Genomic DNA, 20,747 nt, shown 5'->3' on the forward strand with positions numbered 1-20,747 from the left:
ATGTTTCAGTTATTTTTTTAGGCCGGTGTTAAAATACGCTATCTCATCGTTTTGTCTCCATGTCGGCAAAAGTGCTGTCCTCCACCAAAATCACATTTCCTTTACAAAAAAGTACGTTTTCTTTTCATTACTTCTAAACGTGAGCCAAAAAGTGGGAGGGGATCTCTCCCTCTCCTCCATCAGTGCATCACCTATCTCCACCTATCCATCCTGTCCTCCTGGCAGACTCAGACATTTACAAGCAGGTGTGGATCTGTGAGAAACTTTGACTGAGAGCAGATGGCAGGAAATTCCAGTGAAATGACAGTGGCTCGGTCCAAACCACAAGACAGTGTGAGCAGAGCCCGTGAACCAGATACAGCAGGGCCAGCAGCAGCAGCAGCGCCTATGGACTCAAGTTGGACTCCCAGGCCTGCCAGTGTCTTGAAATAGGAGCAGCTTCACAAGACGTCTGTTAAAACTCTTCTGCGATGGACTGAGTCTATTGTGGTGGGCACTGACTGACTCAAACGTGTCTTTCCAAACAAATTTTGGGTGGTATTTGGTTTGAAAAACCTTGTGAAAATACATTATGTTCTACATCCAGCGGTTTATTATACCTTCATTATAGGTTTATTATAGATAGTGACAAAGGGAATGTCCTGTTTTTTTTTTAATTTGAAGAATTTTAACGGTGAATATAATCTTCCCCCTTTGATTGGTTGTAAGGCTTAATGTTGTTTCCAAAACTCTTTGTTTTGCATAATCCTGAATGCAACGTCACCAAGTGTGATTACTTACTACATACTTATAGGATTACTCATTCAGGTGAAAGATGTTTCTGGCTGAACCACAACAGTGGGGTCAGCCTTACACATGCGGTTGTTCGTGACTGAGTGAGTGATGAAGTTTCATCATTGGTCGGCCAGCTGACTACTGGAGTTTCCCCTTTGCCCGTTGCTTTTTCAAAATGAATAAGCGTGAGCGGTTTTCTATTTACATCATCAGGGGGCGTTTATAGCACTTCCACTCATAGCCCTATTCTCATGGGACTAGTATTACCTGGGGACCTCATGTGATTTAGAATTTACCCCCTCTCTCCCCCACGTCTGTTTCGTGCGGCGCATTCGCATGGGATAAGCAAAGTCTGTATTTTACTCGAATTTACTGTTATTGCCCCCCTGGATATGCATGACAACATGACAGGCTGCAAACTTTTACAGCCTTGTCTCTAAATGACCTAAACACATAACTGTGATGGAAACAGAGGACAGCGTGACTCAGAGCGACGGTGTTTCCTGCTCCGAGCTCTCAGCTCCGGTGTTAAATGCAGGGAAGTCGGATAAACTCCTGTTATAACAGACACATACAAGCGTTTCTGCCGCCAGTGTGATCAACTCTCCGGCTGGCAGTGCTGTCAGCAGTTAGATTTTATAACTGAACTAAACACCAGGATGCAAACTTTTTATTCCTTTTGATGTTTTCACATTACAAATGATGAAAAACAGCATTAAAATACGAGTCTTGCAGGTAAAACATGAGACTCATGTAGGCTGTTATATCAGTTTAGTGTGGGTGCGCTTCTGTAACGGCAGTAACTGGGTGGGGATGAACCTCCTGAATTTGCACCCAATGCTGTCAAAAGTTTCATTTATAATTGCCACCGCAGCCTCCAGATGAACATTTAATATCCAGGAATTCACATTATAGACGCTACCACTGACTATCCCAGTAACAAATTGGCCACAATTTTGCACACCCACGGTCCAGCCATATACTAGGGTTTGACCTTGTTTTGTTATTGATAATGTCAGTATGTTAAGTGACCAACTAATACCGGCAATCTTACACTGATTCTTCGAGATTCATTACAGTGTGATGTTCTGGTAGAAGGCTAAAGCCACACGTATACTCCCAAGCCGCTGTGGACACCACAGACACATAGTAGCTGTAGTATAAGTAGCTTATACTACTTTCTGGCGTCCGCTTGGAGGACGCGATCCACATATGCGCAGAAGGTCAACGTCTACAGGAAGCAGGTCTATCTGTGTACTCGCAACATCTACATTACACTCCCACTTTACTACATGACACACCCACATAGTTAGGTTTAGGCATGAGGAGGGGATGGTTAGGGTTAGGGTGGGGTGTCATGTAACATACCGTTATGGTGACAACATCTGGGGTGGGGTAGGGGGGGGCAATATTTAATTTACTGGAAATTAAATGTGGCAAAAGATCCCAAATTCAGACTTTAACCTTCTCTGGGCTTCACCAGACTCATATATTCCGTCAAGAGAGTTATTGCAAGTTTAAAGCCTTTGTAATGGATCATGAGTTGCATTTTAGAAAACAAATTTAACTGACATCTCACGCATTATTAAATGTATCATAGATCAAACAGCAGGCCTCAAGTGTTCCAAACATCCCTCATTTTCTAATGAATTCATCTCCACTTCCCTACAGGGGATCAACAAGAAGGAGCTTAGTGTAATACAACTGGCCTAATGTTTCCCACATTTATATAAAACTTTAAACCAGTTTGTCATATAAATCAATAATTTTTTACAAGCTCTGTTGTGTTTAAACTCACAATAGTGGAAGATAGTTTCCAGTGACACGTATAGCATAACATGTTGGATTTTTGTGTCATTAAGACAGAGTGAAGTGTTAAAATAATTCAGCGTATATGAACTGCATATATCATACATACAGTAAGTTCGGAAGTTGTTTGTGCTTTGTTCAGAGGACTCACCTCAAAGTGAAACATTAGAATGTAAATTAATAACCTACAGCTCCTTTACAAGACAGTTTCAGTGCCTTAATGTATTACTGAGTTAATTCAGTGGAAATTACAAATTACAATAAATGATTTGTGTACTTACTGCAAATATATTGCATTTAATTGCCACCCATGATTCAAAACAATACACATCCTTACTTGATTTTAAGGGGGAAAAACATAATTTAATACACTATTTCTTTAAGTTAGCAAGTATTTATAACTCTGTCCACTTAAGACATTTAGAATGTTTTTTTACTGACAGAATTAGACCATGTTGTGTACATCACTGATGACTGTTGACAAATCATACAAAACAATACCACAATTATTTATGATTAGGATTATTAGCTACTGTAAATGTTTCATGTGTTCACTGTACAAAGAATAACCATCTCCTCTAATCCTCTAGTAAAATGAAAAGACAGTGCTTAAATCCAAAACTGAATCAATCTATTCAATGTACACATTACAGCAGCTGTACATGAACAAAATGTATTTAATACACTCAAGACTCAAAATGTCTTACATGTCTTACTTCTTGTTTGCAACTGTTTGTACTGATATCACATAACTTCATGAACTTTGATAAGACACCATTAAACTGTGTGGTGCCTCTCTGGATCGCTGCATTCGTCTGATTAATACTAATTCTAAACTCCATTATTAGTTTTTCAACAACTGTAAAGACCCAGCACCATGTGTGTCCTTTGCACTGAAAAGAAAACAACATTTTGCTGAGAAAGCCAGTCTTGGTAGGTACAGTTAGAGTCAGAGAGCAGACATGAAACCCCATCAAAACCATCCGGCCAACTGTCTTCCCTGGTGTCTCACAAGCTCTCTACTTTTGTCTTCTGGAAACTCTGTAATAAAACAAAATATTTTGTTAAGTTTAAAACAGATGTCTTAAATAAATATGATTAATGTTCATATGATGGCCCAGGACAAACTTTCATATGATGGAACAGGACAAACATGCAAGTTAATCCAGGGCACATACTGCTAGCTACATAGGTAATCATTTATTTAAGCCAAGTTCCACATCCACAGCCCAGTTTATTATATTTACAGTAATTATTTTCATTCTCTCATTCAACCCACAACCCCATGTCCCAATTCAATTCCATTTCTGATTTGATTCAATATCAATTTGGTTAGGGATGTTTCAGTTACAATACCAATTTTGCTTGGACATGATAGAGATTCTCAGAGAAATAATGCTGCAAATTGTACAAGGAACCCTCTAACCTTGTGCATTATCAAAAATATTAATGTTTACATTAAGAATTGACTCCAAAGCAGTAACATTAATGTACTTTTTATGCGTTAGCTCAGTTAGCCATTAGCTCTATGGGCTCCGTTAGCTGATAGCCGTTTGAAATGCACTGTGCACGCACGTTAGTCACGCAGTGGTGTCCACATGGCGGCTGTCAGCACCTCAAACTCCGGAACAAACAGTAGTGGGAGCAGCAACATGGCGTTAAATAAAGATAAATGAGGTGGTCTTACCAAAGGCTGACCATGCAAGACTAACAGGGATAGAGCTTCATGCATCCACGGGGAAAGGCATATATTAAAAGATCGATCTTTTGTATTATTAAAGAAAGTATTTTGAATGCTTACCTTCTGTTCCCCACTGCATACAGTATGCATGTGAGCGGGCAAAGAGCCATGCTTTTGTGTTTTCCGGTCTTTATCCCCAAGCTGCAAAGCTATGACATCACCGCAACATGATTGGTCAGTTGCAATTGATGGTCCTGGAGCAACATTAATTGTGATGTCATAGGAACAACACCAACGCGGCGATATCAGATTGCGCGAGGGTAACAGGTGTAATACACAGGACATGGTTATATTTGTTTAATAGGCGTTAAATGAAACAGTCACAGGGATACTGACTGTCCATAGTAATATGTAGATTTATTTAGTCTTCATTCTTCTGGGCCCCCAAAGAATTGAAAACTCGCCATCCATGTGAGTTTGTAAAACATGAGCTCGCAGATTCATCTGGTTCCCAGGCTAGATAGTCACAAGTGCAAAACAGCTCAGCTGTCCACTTGTGTTCAGATCACCAAAACGCATTTTAAAGGAGGGGGGGAGGGGTGGATGGGTAAGAGAGGCTAATACGGGTAGGGAGTGAATGCAATGGGGGGGAAGTGAGGAATGTACAAGGATGAATAAATGTGCATTAAAAGGGGTAGGGGGGCGAAGGAGGAGGGGAAGACTAGAGGGGGGAGTAAGGAACAGAAGAGAGTCATGGAGGATACTAGGTTGTTGCATTGCTTGGGCCAGCAACCTCATCATCCTCCACCACCCTGTTAGTCTTCTTCTTTCTCTTACCTGAGTGCCCCTTCTTCTCCTGTTTTCAAGGGGAGCTCCTGGCAGGTTGAAGTGACTGCACTTACTGCTCATCATCTGAGGACTCATACTTCCTGGATGACTCCTTAATGATGGCTTTGACAGTGAGGATAGAGTTACTCTTCTGTAGTATCCGCAGTGACTCAACAAACTCTGTGTGTCTTCCTTCTAGTTTTTATGATACCAGTATCTTCACTCTAGCTTTGAGACTGAGCACAATACAGCCTCTGAAAGACGATAATGTTACCTGGGATCGCAGGCGCGCCGCGGGTCTCTTTATTAGCTAGCTTCGTTAGCTAGCTAGCTAGGCGACAAGAGTTTGGATTCCAAACAGCCAAAGGAGCACGGCAAAAATGCTACTTGAAAATGTTCAATAAAATGTATGGACTTACCAATTAAAATAAATTGTTCCTGGCTGAATTGTCACCATCGGTGTGATGCAATGCGTGGTAGAGGCAGACAGAAAAGTAAAATGGCGCTTCTGGGTCAGGTCATGGGTCAGCTCTTGATATTTCAAGAATGCACAATAATTTCCTTTGAATAACTCATGTCAGCACAAATTCTCAATTCATTTGAACATACTTTCCAAATGTTACATACATCTTTCCAAATTATGTCCTTAATTTTAAGTATAAAACATTTTAAGATAAAATTGCGTAAACACCTAATCCTATAAGACGTATATTAAACGTGCATTCAACATAATGTTGCATACATGGGATATGAGTAAATAGAATCTGTGTATATGACAAAAAATAAAGTTATACTGTTAACGCGGGAATGTGCGGTGCTTATGTTAAACATTTACAGGATTTTATGCATTTTTAAAATATGTAATCATGTTTTCAAAATATGTTCTAAAACAAGTCTATACATAGCCCAAAATCCTGGTCTAATCCTGGTCTATATCAGAGCTAAAGCATAGAGGCGATGTTGTAATAGTGTCTGTTCCTCAGTAGGTAAAGTTAATTCTTCCTTTAAACTTCAAAACTAGAGAAGATCTTTGAAACCTCTGAAAATCAGCCACGTCTGCAGCAACATCATGGCAAGCACACCTGCAGCTGCTGTGCCATTTGTCATAACCTTTGGCTATAATAAATTTACACAAGGTCCTAACAAAAGAATCGCCAAATGCAACATCTGCAGTGTCAATAAAGGATACTGGATCGACCACATCAAACTTTATCAGGCACCTGAGGACGCACCCAGATAGGTCAGTAATGTGAAATTTAATGTTAGCACCTATGGACAGTTAGCAAAAATGTTTAGCTCAGCATCGGCTATCTAACGTTAGCTTACTACTAGCTTTGTAGCTAAGAGAGGTTAATTTGGTTAGATTGGTGTTTGCTGAATATTGAAAAGATGAGTGTTTGTTTGCTTGCCACACACCACCCAGCCAATAGATCAGTCAGGACTACATCAAGCAACACTTTGCAGCTCTTCATTGCAGCACTCCTCCACATAATGTCATGGGAGAATTCATTTTACACAACTAGCAGACAACAATAGCTTTCCCAAAAGGACACTGAAATATGTCTTGTATGAGTCACATTGCAAATACATTTAGGAACGGACGGGAAGGAATGAAGCTGAGAGAGTACTGTAAGAAAGAAAAAGGCTTAAATTACAAAAAAAGAGGAATTAATAATGCAAACATATCCTTATTCCAGGTTGCATGTCTGAAAAGTCAGATTTTAGTTCATATTAAACATTTCTCCCTGCGTTTCCAGCCGCACCTTTGCAGCCTTTGAAACACTTCTCTTTGACTCTTCGTACTAAGACTCTGAAATGTAAATTTGTTTTCCTCTGGGAGCAGATGAAACGAGAAAGCTGTAAGTACGCCTGCTTCACCGATTCTGTGAGGCGTCATTAATCTTGACAGATCTCTTTAATTTAATTTAACTGCTATATTTGTTATGCTTGTATGTTAGTTTTAGGTGGCTCCCAGTAATAATATTTAAACTTGATTGCAACAACTCGCTCTACATGGCCCTCTCTTTGGTGTACCAGGGACCAACACTAACTACTTACAAATGCAGAAACCATGCTTAATGTTGCTACTGGCTGTAACTACATGTCGTGTAAGAGGTATACTTTTAATTTGACATAAAATATTCCCATTTTTACTGGAACTATTCCTCTTTGTTACTGAGTTTATTTAGCAATAGGTATGCTGTAATATTGTTGCTGCTGTGCTGATTTTATCAAACTGCTCTCTTGCTGCTGCAACTCCAACCTCCTGCTGAGGACCTCTTGGGAAATAAAGTAATTAGCATTATTGTGTTATCTTTTATAAAAACCTTGTGTCTTCAAAACGTAAGCTCTCGACGAACAAATAGGGATTTCATAGTGTAAAAAGTGTCGCAAACTTAAAGCTGCACTAATCAGTATTTTCTATATTACGTATGGATGAAATGACTATGTGTAATGTGACAAAGGTCGTTTATAGTGGTGAATCAGCCCTGCAGTTCGCCTCAGCTCTGTGAAGCATTTTAGTCTATTTTGGATCAGTGTTTCGTTTTTACTGTCCGCAACTTTACTATTGTGGTTCAGTCTCACTGCTCTCATCAGCGTTGTTTCCAGCAGCAGCAGGCAGCTGTTTTCTGCAAAATAGGGTACTGTACACAACCTGCCCAGTACCAAACAGCAGACAAACAAAGTTGGAAACTAGCTGCTGAACTCAGAAATTGGTGGAGACCAAAACAGAACTAAAAGGAGACTGACTATCATATTTATCAGGTGGCCAGAAACATGACTCCAAGTGGAGGCTGATGTTACTCTGTATTTGCTGGATTTGTAAGTGACTGCTTGCAAACACATTTACTATTACAACTGTATATGGTGACAATAGGCCAATGACTTGTTTACAAAGGTCAATTAATGCAGCTTTAAAATGAAGTAAAAATCCCAAAAGTTGGAGTAACTAGGTTTTTAGAGTTTTATTACAGTATAACATACAGATTTTATGTAAAATACTAAATTATAGTCAGATTTGGCTGAATTAACTGCCCAGTTAATTAATCCAGCAATCGTTGGACCAGCAGAGGTGGAATGTAAGAACTTTTCCTCAAGCTCCAGTTTGTTGTCATTGTTTGACTCACAATGGGCAGTTTTTAAAAAAGGATCAAAATTGATGCAGCAGAACCAGAGATTTTCTTTTTATTCCACACAGTCTTACTCCTTATCAAAACCTGGTGTACCCACAATGCAACTCAACCATCGACAGCTCTGTTCAGAGATTCGGGGTGTGTTATGGTAGTAGCTGCTCAGCAGAGATGAGGAACAAACTACCGAGGTCTGGTACCCTCACTTCTTTGTAACTCCAGACTCGCAGATTTTTTTCATTTTCAAACTTGTAGTCTTCAGCCCCAACCGATGCTGACTCAAGTGACATCACTTGAAACAATTTATCAGATTTCAAACAGCTCCTCTTTAAGTCTGACTATTTCCAATTTGTGCAACTTTATACTTCTACTGCACTTCATTTCCAATATTGTAGTTTCCACTAAACTACATTTATGTGTTGGCAGTTATAGCCATCACATTGATTTTCACACACAAAACATATGATAAACTTGGGGGCATCACAGTGGCTTATAGTGGTGTAAGATGCAACTTCCCTGGTTTGAATCCTGCCGTAGAACTTTGTTGCGTGTCTATCTCCCCACATTTCCAGTCAGTCTATCTAGTAAAGGTATTATTTATTGCTGTAGACTAAATGACCCAATAGTATTGTACACAAAGTAGTCATGGTTATAGTCACATGGACCATCTACAACATTAAACTGCTCTTTAAAGGTTCAAACACCAACAACTTAACACTCGTAAAGAGGCCACTTTGCACAATGTGTACCTTTACTTTTCATAAAAACACTTCACTGCTTTTACTTGTACGTATTATTTTTACATTGTGTTAGTTTTAGTTTCACTCAATCAAAAGGATACTTTTTCCACCATTCAACACTGACTCGACAAATCATTCAACTAAGAAGAAGACAGGTTTGCCTGCAACTAAATATACACCAAAGAGGCTGAATACACACGCAAACACACACATTTCTTTCACACATTTGTTTTCTATTCAAGTATTTTGAGAATAACCCGAAGCGAGGATCTGGAGTTTATAATCATCTTGTAGAGATAAACTACCCTCCATGTATTAACTGGAACTTTTATAATCCCACTAATTCACTGGACTGCGCTAAGAGGAAAAGTTCTGAGAGTTGAAATAATTTCCCAAGTAAACATGATTTAAAAAGACATTGGCCCGCAGTTAATACACACCAGAAACAATGTTGAAACAGTTACCTCTGATACTCACAGCGGGTCGTATTACCCAGCTGTGTCACCCTTGGGTGTTGCAAAAGAGCACCTCTGGCCAGGAATAATATTTCTGCACCAAACCAAAATGAGTACTGTTTGTAGGGCAATCACTGTTAATGTCTGTGAATGGTATGTAGGGACCAGGCAGCTGAGAAAAACAAGTGACGAATCATTTCACCAGCATGCCATGAACACAGACATGGCTGTCATAAAACAGCAGTTCCAACTAACATGAGATCGGATGTGACAAATTCAGACTCCGGGATGTTTTTTCACTGAGACATGGTAACAAATATTTATATAAGAGAAAGCAAATTGCCTAACACTAATACATCCCATATGATCAGAGTTTCTCAGTGACTTTGAACCCTTAATTAAATACGTTAGCTCATCTCGGTCGACGTAATATAAACACAAGTATTAAAGGGGCATTAGTAAGTAAGCTATGACTTTAAATGACCTCTATTGGACACCAGTGGGACCTGCAGTGATGGGTTGTGTCCGTCCAAATGTTGCTCACATTTCCGAAAAGTCAACAACAGAAACTTTGGATCAGTTAATGTTTTCATCGGCTTCTTTTATACAGTATACTGAAGAGGATGTAATAAAATACATAATCGAAAGAGAGAAGTATCATATTCCACTGTACCGTGGACCTTAGTTGTTGTCCAAAAACTATTAAAAACACGCCAGCGAGCCACCGCTGCACTTGATGACATCTCCCTTCATCGCTGTAGAGAGCGGTTATCGCAGCTTTTTTAGAAACAGCTCCAAAGAGTCTTTTTTTTGGACAACAACGGAGGTCTACGGTACATAGAAATATAATATTACTCTCTTTTAATTATGTAATTTAATCACATTTTATTCAGTATATTTGCATAAAAGTAGCTGATGAAAACACCTTCTAGTTGTTTCCGCTTGTTTTCATCTCTAACTTCAGTTTTAACAGTTATGAGTGACGTTGATCTTCTCATCTAATTCTCAGCAAAAAAGAGAATAAGCATATTTCCCAAAACGTTAAACCGTTCCTTTAAGCGGAGGTCTGTTTTGCTGAGAGGAATAAAGTGAAGAAGTGGTGTTTGCATTTCCATCAACCCTTTTGTGCTCCATTACAGACGTGCCATCTTTTTCACCTCCTCAGCCAAGCATGAAAACAGTATTTGCAAAAATCTGCAAAATTCAAAATGAGCATAAAAACAGATGGAGGACACTTGTGATCCTATTACAGCTCCATCAAAGACACTGTTTGAGCTGTTTTACGGAGCTGTCACAACTGAGCAAAACAATGACTGTGAGATGCAGAGGAAAGCTCCAGAAAAAGCTAGTAAGTGAATCTTGAGTTAGGATTATTTTGTCAAACTACTACTTCCAAGGTCAGGGATAAACATTATCACTTGTGTACTAATTATATTTTATGATAGTAGTTTTTTGGCTTGAGAACAAAATGACTAAACAATATCAACTAAATGTCCACTTTCTCCCTTGTTCCAGAGCTTTTGATCGTATCACGCAGTCTTCCTTCATAAGATGTTTGTCTTCCAAGGTCAAGAATGAACTCTCAAGGTCAACTTGTAAACCAAAATGGACAAGGAGTCCTAAAAGTAGTAAGAGTAATGGAAAGTTTGAACATCCACAGTTCTTTGACAACTAAGCAAACTGTTCTGATGAAGCCTGTGTGGTTGAAGGGTTGAAAGCCCCGGAACAAGCAAGTAAATAGACCCTGAGTTGTGATTATTTTGTCAATTGCTGTTTCCAAGGTCAAGAATAGCTTGACACAAATGTTGTATCAAAATGTTTTATGTCTTAGAGAACAGAGCTTTCCCTCATTCCATCCTTTGTTTGTTTGTTTGCCACATAAATAATTGCGGGAATGGATTTAATAAAAGACATGTAATGTAAAGCCTCACAACTTCTTTGTAGAATTAATGGATCCAGCTTTGGGGTTCATACTTTCACTTGTAACCTGATGAAATATTTTGAAACTGTTGTTTACATTTAGAAAAAGTCCACAGTAGAAAAACAATCCACTAAAATTGAAATGCTTTTGTTATTTTCTTCCCCTGGTGTGAAATCGAGGCGACGCTACACTGCCAGGGCAAACACATTTTTTTAGGGCGAAACAAATCTTGGCTCGCTGCTGTCTCTCGCACGTAGCGCCATGCTCCATCTGAGCACTTGAACAAACAATCAGAGCATCTGGTGAAACAATCGGTGAGTCATTGGTATTGATCAACAACCTGATCAACATCCCAAAGGCATATTAAGATGATTTTGTGCTATACTGAGCAGTACAAATCTTGTTTATTACCCATTTAAAGGCCTGATATATAAGATTAAATGAGGTAAATAATAAAATTAACTGTGATTCAGCCCTCTGTGCAGTGGGAACGCTGGCCGAGGCCTGAGAGCATAAACCATGATTCCCCAGCACAAGCTCCATGTCAGTGATACCATGAGCCTAATGATTAAAACAAGTCTCCTCATCTGTTTGACTTTCAGTAAGCCAGATTTCCACCCCCTGCGCAGCACTTTTCATTCCAGCTACATTACATAAATCAGTGGACGGCAGAGGAGTGGAAAGGAAGAGTCCCATAAGTAATAAGGGGGGGAAAATATCACAGGAAACCATTTGGGTAAGAGTTCACTACAGTATAGCAGCCTATCTATTAATTGCCTTCCTCAAATCCTTGTTGCACAATCAAAACAAGTTATTGTGTAATCCTTGATATGGAGGTAAAATTAGAGCCGATAATCATGTTTCTTATCAACAGTCTGGAAGTTACTCTGACTGTTTTCTTCTTTCCAAGGAGATTTTTTCCTCATTTATCACAAACTCTTGAGAGTCCAGTGGTTGTGAAGCATTAGTGCACATCCAACAAACAATGGTTAAAGTCACTTTGGATGCTTACAGACATTTACAAATACTTCTAAATACTTAACTAATTTACTTACTTTTTTCCCCATCATTCTCGTTTTCAATAGAAAAAAAAACCTTATAATGAGTCACAATAAAAACTCACTAATTGAAAACTTATCTAACACATAACATAAATCATAACATACTGTAAGTCTTCATGACAACTTTCCCAACGTTGTTTCTGCAGGTTAAAACGTTAGAAATGCAGTTTTAAGTGCAGTAATGTCACATTTGTAGCGCTCTTCTTACCGTTTCGCGTCTCGTCATCGTTCACAGCTTGTTGGAAGGTCTTTGCCTCGCGCTGGCTCCACGCGGATTGTGCCTCCCACTGTCACAGCAGCGCGCTCTGCACCGCGAGCTCACTGGCTGCATCTGCTCCGTGCAGCGCGCGCACATGCACGCACAGACAAACACTTTTTTTGTCTTAATAAACAGAGAGACTGAGCCAATGTGATTAACTGCCAAAAAGGAAAAGCGTCTCTGGAGCAAAAATATGCATTTATAAATATGAAATACCGGAATTTTACCGCAATTTTTTAATTATGATAATTAAAACTAAAACGGCTCATTGTGCGTCACCATAGCTCAGTAAAGAGTTTCTTATGATGACCTTATCCCTACTTTTTGGTTTAACTATAATTTATGGCTTTGCTGTGATATTTTCTAATAAAGTTTCAATAACATTTTTGGCACCACTTTCACCTTTTGTCGTAACTAACAGAAGAAGAGAGGTATGCACATTCAAATTTTTAAAAAATTATTTTAATGATTTATCAACCATATACTAATTAGTTGTAAGCTATTATTAAGAAAAACTTATAGGTTGCACTTGTCTTTTTTATTTCATCATGAAGACCCTTCAAATGGACCCTTTGACCTCTGATCCCCTGGAAAAGTCCTGCAGGACATTTGGGCCAAAATCTGTTAATTAACAACTTATTAATAGTGATTAATGACTTATAAACATTTATTATCATACATAACACACTAACTTTTTCTAACTAATGACTTAATAACATTTATAACTGCAGATTTGATGGTTTATTAGAAAGTAAAATACTCTCAACACTTTATTAATGACTCAACAGCAGCCAGAGAGATTTATCACAACCTGTCAATCCAAAAGTTCTTGTTATTAATGGCTGATAACTGCTTAGTAAAGCAAACCATTAATTAAGCCATTAGTTACAACTTATAAACCCTTTTATGAATGATGTCTTATTAGAAAGTAGTACCAGAGTTTTATTGCTGTAATGCTCAGTGATAATGAACTTATTGATATCATATGTATCTTTAATCTCCTGTTGTAGCATCGCCAGGGACATGATACTCAATAGTAAACAGTGACCTTCATTTTAGTTTAAGTCAGGCCCATTTCCATACTTTTGGGGGCTTATAGTATTAAGTGCCTTTATTAAGGACACCATTGAACCCCAAAATACCAAATGGTATTGCTGTAGTGTAATAAATACTAAATAATATAGTGTGTTAACTGCTTAGACCTGAGAGACACTGATGTATTTTTCTATTATCATTATAATATGTCAATAGAAACTGATAATGCGTTTTTAATCTTCAGTGTTAGTTAATAGTGATCCCTTTAATGGCATCACATTCATTTTCCTATGAACACATCCTTGAGTTAAATTAAATAAAGGTCATATTGGAGCATGTAGTCAGCTAATCCTTCATTCATCAGCTGCTTTCTACCTCAAATTGCTTCAAATGTATGCAAAAAAAGTTGCCCTATACACAACAACGTTGGCCGAATATATATATATATTATAATGTTTTGTAGTTTGTAGCTGGTTTAATAATATTCCCATATAAGAATTGACAGTGTTTTTAGTTCTCAATAGTGAGTTCACACGGGTCCTCTTGCACTTTATGGTATTTTTATTTCCAGTAGTATCCCTATAATTTTGTACTGTGTGTGTTTGCAGATCTCATTATTGACGTTATACTAACCATTTTCTGGTTTTTGGTTTGTATAATCCCCTATGGTATCTCTGTAATTGTCATCTCTAGTTAACTCTGTATAATTTATATATTCATACATACATATATATAACAAAGTTGTCACTTTTAAGAAAAAAGCACCAGGGATGAATGAATGCCACACTGGTAAAAGCTCAAAAAAGAGAGTGTAGACAGGCAGAACGTAGGTGGCGAAAAACCAAACTCCAGATTCATAATGACATCTATAAAGAGAGACTTTGCATCTATAATTTAGAATAAAAAAGGGCACGGCATTCCCTTTTCTCTGAAATTATTAATAAAAATAACAATCACACACCATATTTACTGTTGTTGACAGACTGACAAACCTTTCAGCATCAGTCCCTCCTGAACTGCTTTCCACCACATCATGCAATGACTTACAATCTTTTTTCACAGAGAAAAATTCTGAGGATAAGACAAACAGTCTGTAACTCAACCCTAACTAAAGTAGTCTTATGTGGCTCCTCCACATAAGACTACTTTAGTTAATATGGCACATTTTTACCCCCTAGATTACGCAACTTTGACTGAAATTGTTCAACACCTTGGACCTACTACCTGCTGCCTTGACACTCTGCCTACAAGCTTCTTTAAAGATGTTTTTAACTGCATAGCATCAAATGTACAGATAGTCAAAAGTTCTCTTCGGTCAGGCTTTCTTCCAAAGGCCCTGAAGACCATATTTATTAAACCTCTAATCTGGATTCCTCAGTAATAAATAACTACAGGCCCAAATCAAACCTGCCTTTTTTAGGAAAAATCATTGAAAAGGTTATTTTTCAGCAACTTAATGTTTTCCTGGTGCAAAACAATTTCCTTAATGCTTTTCAGTCTGGATTTCAACCACACCACAGCACTGAGACTGCACTTGTGAAAGTTTTAAATGACATTCATCTGAGCAGTGACGCATCAAAAATTTCAGTTTTGGTATTACTGGATCTCAGTGCAGCATTCGACACGGTTGACCATAAGTTACTGCTTGACAGACTGGAAAAGTAGGTGGGACTGTCTAGCACTGTGCTAAATTGATTTAAATCAAATTTTCAAGATAGGGATGACTTTCTGTCATTAGTAATTATGAACCTGAGCAAACAAAAGTCATGTGGAGTTCCTCAAGGGTCCATCCTTGGGCCTCTTCTATTCAATATTTACATGCTCCCCCTTGCTCAGATTATCATAACATCTCTTACCATACTTATGCAGATGACACACAACTCTACATAACAGTGTCACCACATGACTAAGGTCCCTTATATTTGCTGAATAAGTGCATTGAACACATCAATGAGTGGATGTGCCAGAATTTTCTACAACTGAACACAGAAAAGAACTCAAATAATTGTTTTTGGCCTCAAAGAAGAAAAATCAAAAGCCAGAGCTCACCTTGACTCCATGACATTAAAATCTACAAATCAAGCCAGAAATCTTGTTGTAGTTATGGACTCAGACCTAAATTTCAACAGCCTCATAAAGACAATTACAAAATCAGCCTACTACGTCCTTATAAACGTAGCATGAATTAAAGGATTTCTCTCTCAGCAAGACAGAAAAACTAGTTCATGTGTTTATTTTCAGCAGGCTAAACTATTGTAATGGTGTCTTCACAGCTCAATAAAAAATCAATCAGACAGCTGCAGCTCATCTAGAACGCTGCTGCCAGAGTCCTTACTGAAACCAAGAAAGTGGAGCACATTACACCAGTCCTTAAATCACTGCACTGGTTTCCTGTGTGTCAAAGAATAGATTTAAATTCCCATTACTTGTCTTTAAAGCACTAAATGGTCTCGGGCCTAAATACATTTCTGATTACTTGTACATTATGAAGTACCTAGACCCCTCAGGTCATCAGTGACAAGTTTACTCAATGTTTCCAGGATCGAAACCAAGCAAGATGAGGCAGTTTTTGGTTTCTATGTTCCCCACCTGTGGAACAAACTTCCTGGATACCTGAGGTCTGCTACAACCGTTAGCTCATTGAAATCAGGGCTTAAAACATTATTGTTTATACATAACTTCTATTTAAGTTTTTGCTGTTTTTGTTGTCTTTTAAATGCAATATTAATGTCTACTTAATGTCTAATTTCAATGTGTTTCTTTGCCCCTATAAAGCATTTTGAATTGCTTTGTGTCTGAATGGTGCCATATAAACAAACTTGCCTTCTACTGGGGTGAAAATAATGATACACAATACTCTCCTATCACTGGCAGCATCAACTTTTAGAAGGTGATGTATACTCCCACATGTGTTATGATCCCATCAAAACTTGGAGATGAAACCTGACAGCCTGTCAAACATCTGGTCCACCGTAAGATTGACAGAAATACACAGAAGAGACAAACAAGCAGAGAAACCTTTCATCTGTGTATCTGATTACACAGTGAAACTGCGAGTTGGAGTTATATTTCTGATTCCCGAGATGATGCACAGAGCAACAAGTCCTCTGGGACAACGCTCAAAACCAAACCAGATGGACAAAAACAATTCACAAAAGAACATATTCTCCATGAAAATTGGGACGTTGTAGGGATTTCATCTCCTAACTAGATACAGAAAACAGCTGTTCTTGGTCTCTTTTACTTGCCATCCTTTCTCTTATGTCCTCCTCAGGTGCAATAAAGTCACTCAGAAAGCTTAATGGGCTATTTTCACAGCAGATATTGTGACTTGTCACAGTAGGAAAAGCACAGGTGTTACTAATAACGTTAACGATGACTCTGTTGTTTTCAAGTGTACCAATAACTATGACAGTATGACAGTGAGCCAGCAGGCACAATAACAGGAACTGAAACTGAAGCAGCAAAGAGGAATTGTTGTTTTATGTTGCTGGTCTCATGTTTTATGTTGTTATGCTTCTGGTTTATGTTTTATCTTTGGGTTAGGTACGATGTATGCTCCTGGTTTTATATCGTATTCTTATCTTATCAGCCATCATTAATTTTATTATCAATTTTATTATTTACATGTTAGCTTTTCTTACTGTGAGACTTAAAAGTTTTTTCTGTTAAAAAAAAAGGTTTATAGCACAATTAAATTTCACCTATAGGTCATTATGTATGGGGGCCTAACTGTGACAGGGGAAATAAAGGAATGAATATATGAATGACTGTGATTGGTTAATAAATACATCAATTAAAATTTTGCCAAAAAAGAATTCATTTTAAAAAAATATTTCATTTATGCATTTCCACATTTAAGTGCTTCAAGATTTTTGTACCCCGCTGTCATCTCATTTAATCAAATAAACTCTAAGCATGTCACTGGAAATGATGTGTGGATAATGCTGATGAGACATATTTGGACAGTAAACTGATCAAATGTTTTCCACATGTTTCATGGGTTTGATAAAGTTGTTCGTGGGTTGTTCATGGTTTCGTCTAATATAAATGATTTGCAGACATTTTGACTTTTCATAATTTGAGGGTAAATCCAAGATAAATCTGAGAGATTACACAAAATATGATTAACGAGATAGGAAATAAGACAAAAATACATATTTCTGCTACACAAATTATCTCTATTTTTCTATTTTTTTTATAGTGGAACACCAGATAGTCTTTCATCATCCAGCCTCTCATAACCATTCAAATGAAATATTCAGAGAAGGGAACATTATTCATTGTTAACCTGATTGCAAATCATATTTAACTTGTGACAAGGAGTCATGAGTAGACTGAATTATTGTAAATGGTTATGGGCTCTAAAAGGTCACAAAATAGAAAGTACAGGTGAAATTAATAACATAAATAATGACTTATTTCTATTAAAGTGACCTGGTTGGTATTAAACATGCTGGCCCAGTTGTATGTCCTATTGGGACACTTTATATTACCAAGTCATTATTAAAACTATTAGTTAGTGCTGTAAGATGTGACAGAATGGGTGCTGTGAAAAAGGTCTGTTGTGCATCACCTGTACACTAGATGTCCTCAGCGAGTCTCCTGCCTCTGTTGATCACCTGACTTCCATCAGTCACCTACCTGCAAAGCTGTTTATTATTTTCTCATTAGCTCCTATGTTTATAGAGAGTGCTAGTTTTGAGTGTGCATGATTTAGGATGCAAAAAATCTCAAAGTAAGTTTTGTTTGAAAAGCCCTTAAAGTATAAGATGAACTTTGTATGAAATGTGACAACTCGTCAGACAATATTGAGATTACATTTAAGCTATTTAATAAACTTTCTTTTTCAGAAACATCTTATCTGTCATCACAGTTTTTTGTGTGTATGTGAGTCGAAGAGGAGCCAACACCATCAACAGGGTGTTCAGACCATCTGCTGTATGCAACCTAAAATCACACATATTCCTAACATATTATTATTATTAGGTTTCTATCCATCCGAAACTGTTCAACTTTTGAGTAAAGCTGCTGAAACTGGAGGGAACTGCACTGACAAAAAATGATAATCAGGATTAGTATGATCTAAGTGGGACATAGTTCTTTATTCTGGTTTAATTACTGCATGTAAGAGATTAAACAGTGTGGGCAGGCTTTTTTGCATCTTTTTTTTCTCTCTGCCTTGGTAGAAATGCCTTGCAGTCATTGATCAGTTTATGAATGTACTCACAAGATTGTTCAGTTCTTGTTTTGTAAATGTGAAGTTTGTCAAAATATCCCAACCATTTTATGTATTTATCCCAGTTTCACCATCCATCTATTTTCGTAACAACACTACTGTCCTCTCCTGGCTGACTGTGATAATACACTGGTGACGTTTTTACTTTGTTTTCACTCTGAGACAATATTTGCGTTAAAGTTTGATTTTAAGAAGATAAAATGGTTTTGAGGTTGAATGACGCAAAGTCTTCTACCACACAAGCATTTATCTACTGAGGAGACTTGACTTAATGCAACTACTGCTTGAAATAAATGCAAACTGATTCCATTCATAAATTGTTATTGTCTGACTTAAGCAGTGATTGTATGTATTTCCATATTTTTCTTTATATCTTAAGATGTTACTCCAGCCAGACAGATTAAAATATATACAGTAATATAATAATATTACATATATGACCAAATTGTTGTTGCTTTTTATATTCCACTGTTTGTTCTCAGTTAAGAAAATTGTGTCTCAATTTGGGTTTGTTTTCTCTAAAACCTCCAATTTGCAAACACATTGCAAAGGTTTAAATTTGTGATTTTGGAACCTATTTAAATAAAATTGACTTGACTTCTGTTTCTGTGTTTTCTGTGTTGAGAAGAAAAAATAATGCCAGCTCTATTGTCCTAATGTAAATTATATTTTCTGGTGTTCATTCTGCATTATAAGAAACTAATTTCATGCAAAGATATGTAGAGATGGAGGACCAGGAAACTCTGACGAATTGCAAGCACAGTTGCACAGGTGAATCCTATCAGGCTGATTGCCACTTAATAGCTGTGATGCTGTGATGAGCGGATTTTCATGGAAACTTGTTCTGACTGCAAATGCATTAGTTTAAAAAACTGCACACAAAAAATATACATTGGAATAAATCTCTTAGAGATGGTTCAATATTGTGTCAGTGGCCATAAATGACACATATTTTATGTAACACAAATTTGTTCAAAGTTGTATGTAATTAGGGCTGCAACTAACAATTATTTTCATTATCGATTCATCTACTGATTATTTTCTCAATAATTGATTAGTTGTTTAGTCCAGAAAATGAGAATGGGCCTACAAGCATGATTTGTGACATCACAACTCTTTTGGACGCTGGTCCTGGTCCAATATTCAACTTATACAAGTGTGATGTGGAAACTTAAAGCCTCCAGTGCACAAACACTGAGAATGGACTTTACAGTGAAGTAGGAGACATGTTGTGTCCAGCAGTTAAACTTTTGAAATGAAATATATTTGTATATTCATAGATTCTAGATATTTAATGAGGAGTAGATGTCATTTTTTTTAGAGATTCAAACTAGGTAAATGGTAGGTAACTTTTTCTTGTGAAAAAAAACTTGTTAGACACAAATTATTATTCAAAGCAGAGTATTTTTATATTTCTTAAAACGGAGGGGATTTTCAATGTAATGTCATGTCGATCAATTAGGTGTTTGTGTACTAAAGTTAAAAACAAATCAAGCACTAATCAGTACAGGCTTTGGTTGGGAGCCAGGAGAAAGGATTGATTTTCAAAGACAACAGGTGAATACGTTTTAAATATCAGGTCACACCGGAGTCCTCTTGAGGTCTCTATGTGGTGCTTCAGTTATTGTTATACAGTTACATGTGACACATTTCTTTATTCTGGTGGATCTTTACTTATAGTATGTACATTTTTTTTACATTATTTTTATAGTTTTACATTTATTTTTATTTCACACTCGCTTTGATGGTGTAAAATAATCTTTTCCATGTCAATAAAGCCCCTTTGAATTGATATTTAACATTGGCTCCGCACC

At 37.4% G+C, this 20,747-nt stretch overlaps 1 protein-coding gene across 5 annotated transcripts in view; it reads right to left on the minus strand.

Moving 5' to 3' along the window:
- LOC122993312 (zinc finger protein GLIS1) overlaps nucleotides 1-20,747 on the minus strand; it is a 63,215-nt gene that overhangs the window by 40,281 nt on the left and 2,187 nt on the right. The window contains exon 2 of one of the 5 annotated variants that reach the window (XM_044367360.1): nucleotides 18,271-18,346. The exons of 1 other annotated variant lie outside the window; for it this stretch is intronic. The gene's annotated coding sequence lies outside the window, so the exon portion shown is untranslated. Of the gene's footprint in view, nucleotides 1-5,101; nucleotides 5,459-5,511; nucleotides 5,602-12,608; nucleotides 13,128-18,270; nucleotides 18,347-20,747 lie in introns of those variants that run through there. 3 more of the 5 variants (XM_044367358.1, XM_044367359.1, XM_044367361.1) reach the window with 3 other exon arrangements.

This window comes from Thunnus albacares, chromosome 12, assembly GCF_914725855.1.
Source record: "Thunnus albacares chromosome 12, fThuAlb1.1, whole genome shotgun sequence".
NCBI classification, from domain to species: Eukaryota; Metazoa; Chordata; class Actinopteri; order Scombriformes; family Scombridae; genus Thunnus; species Thunnus albacares.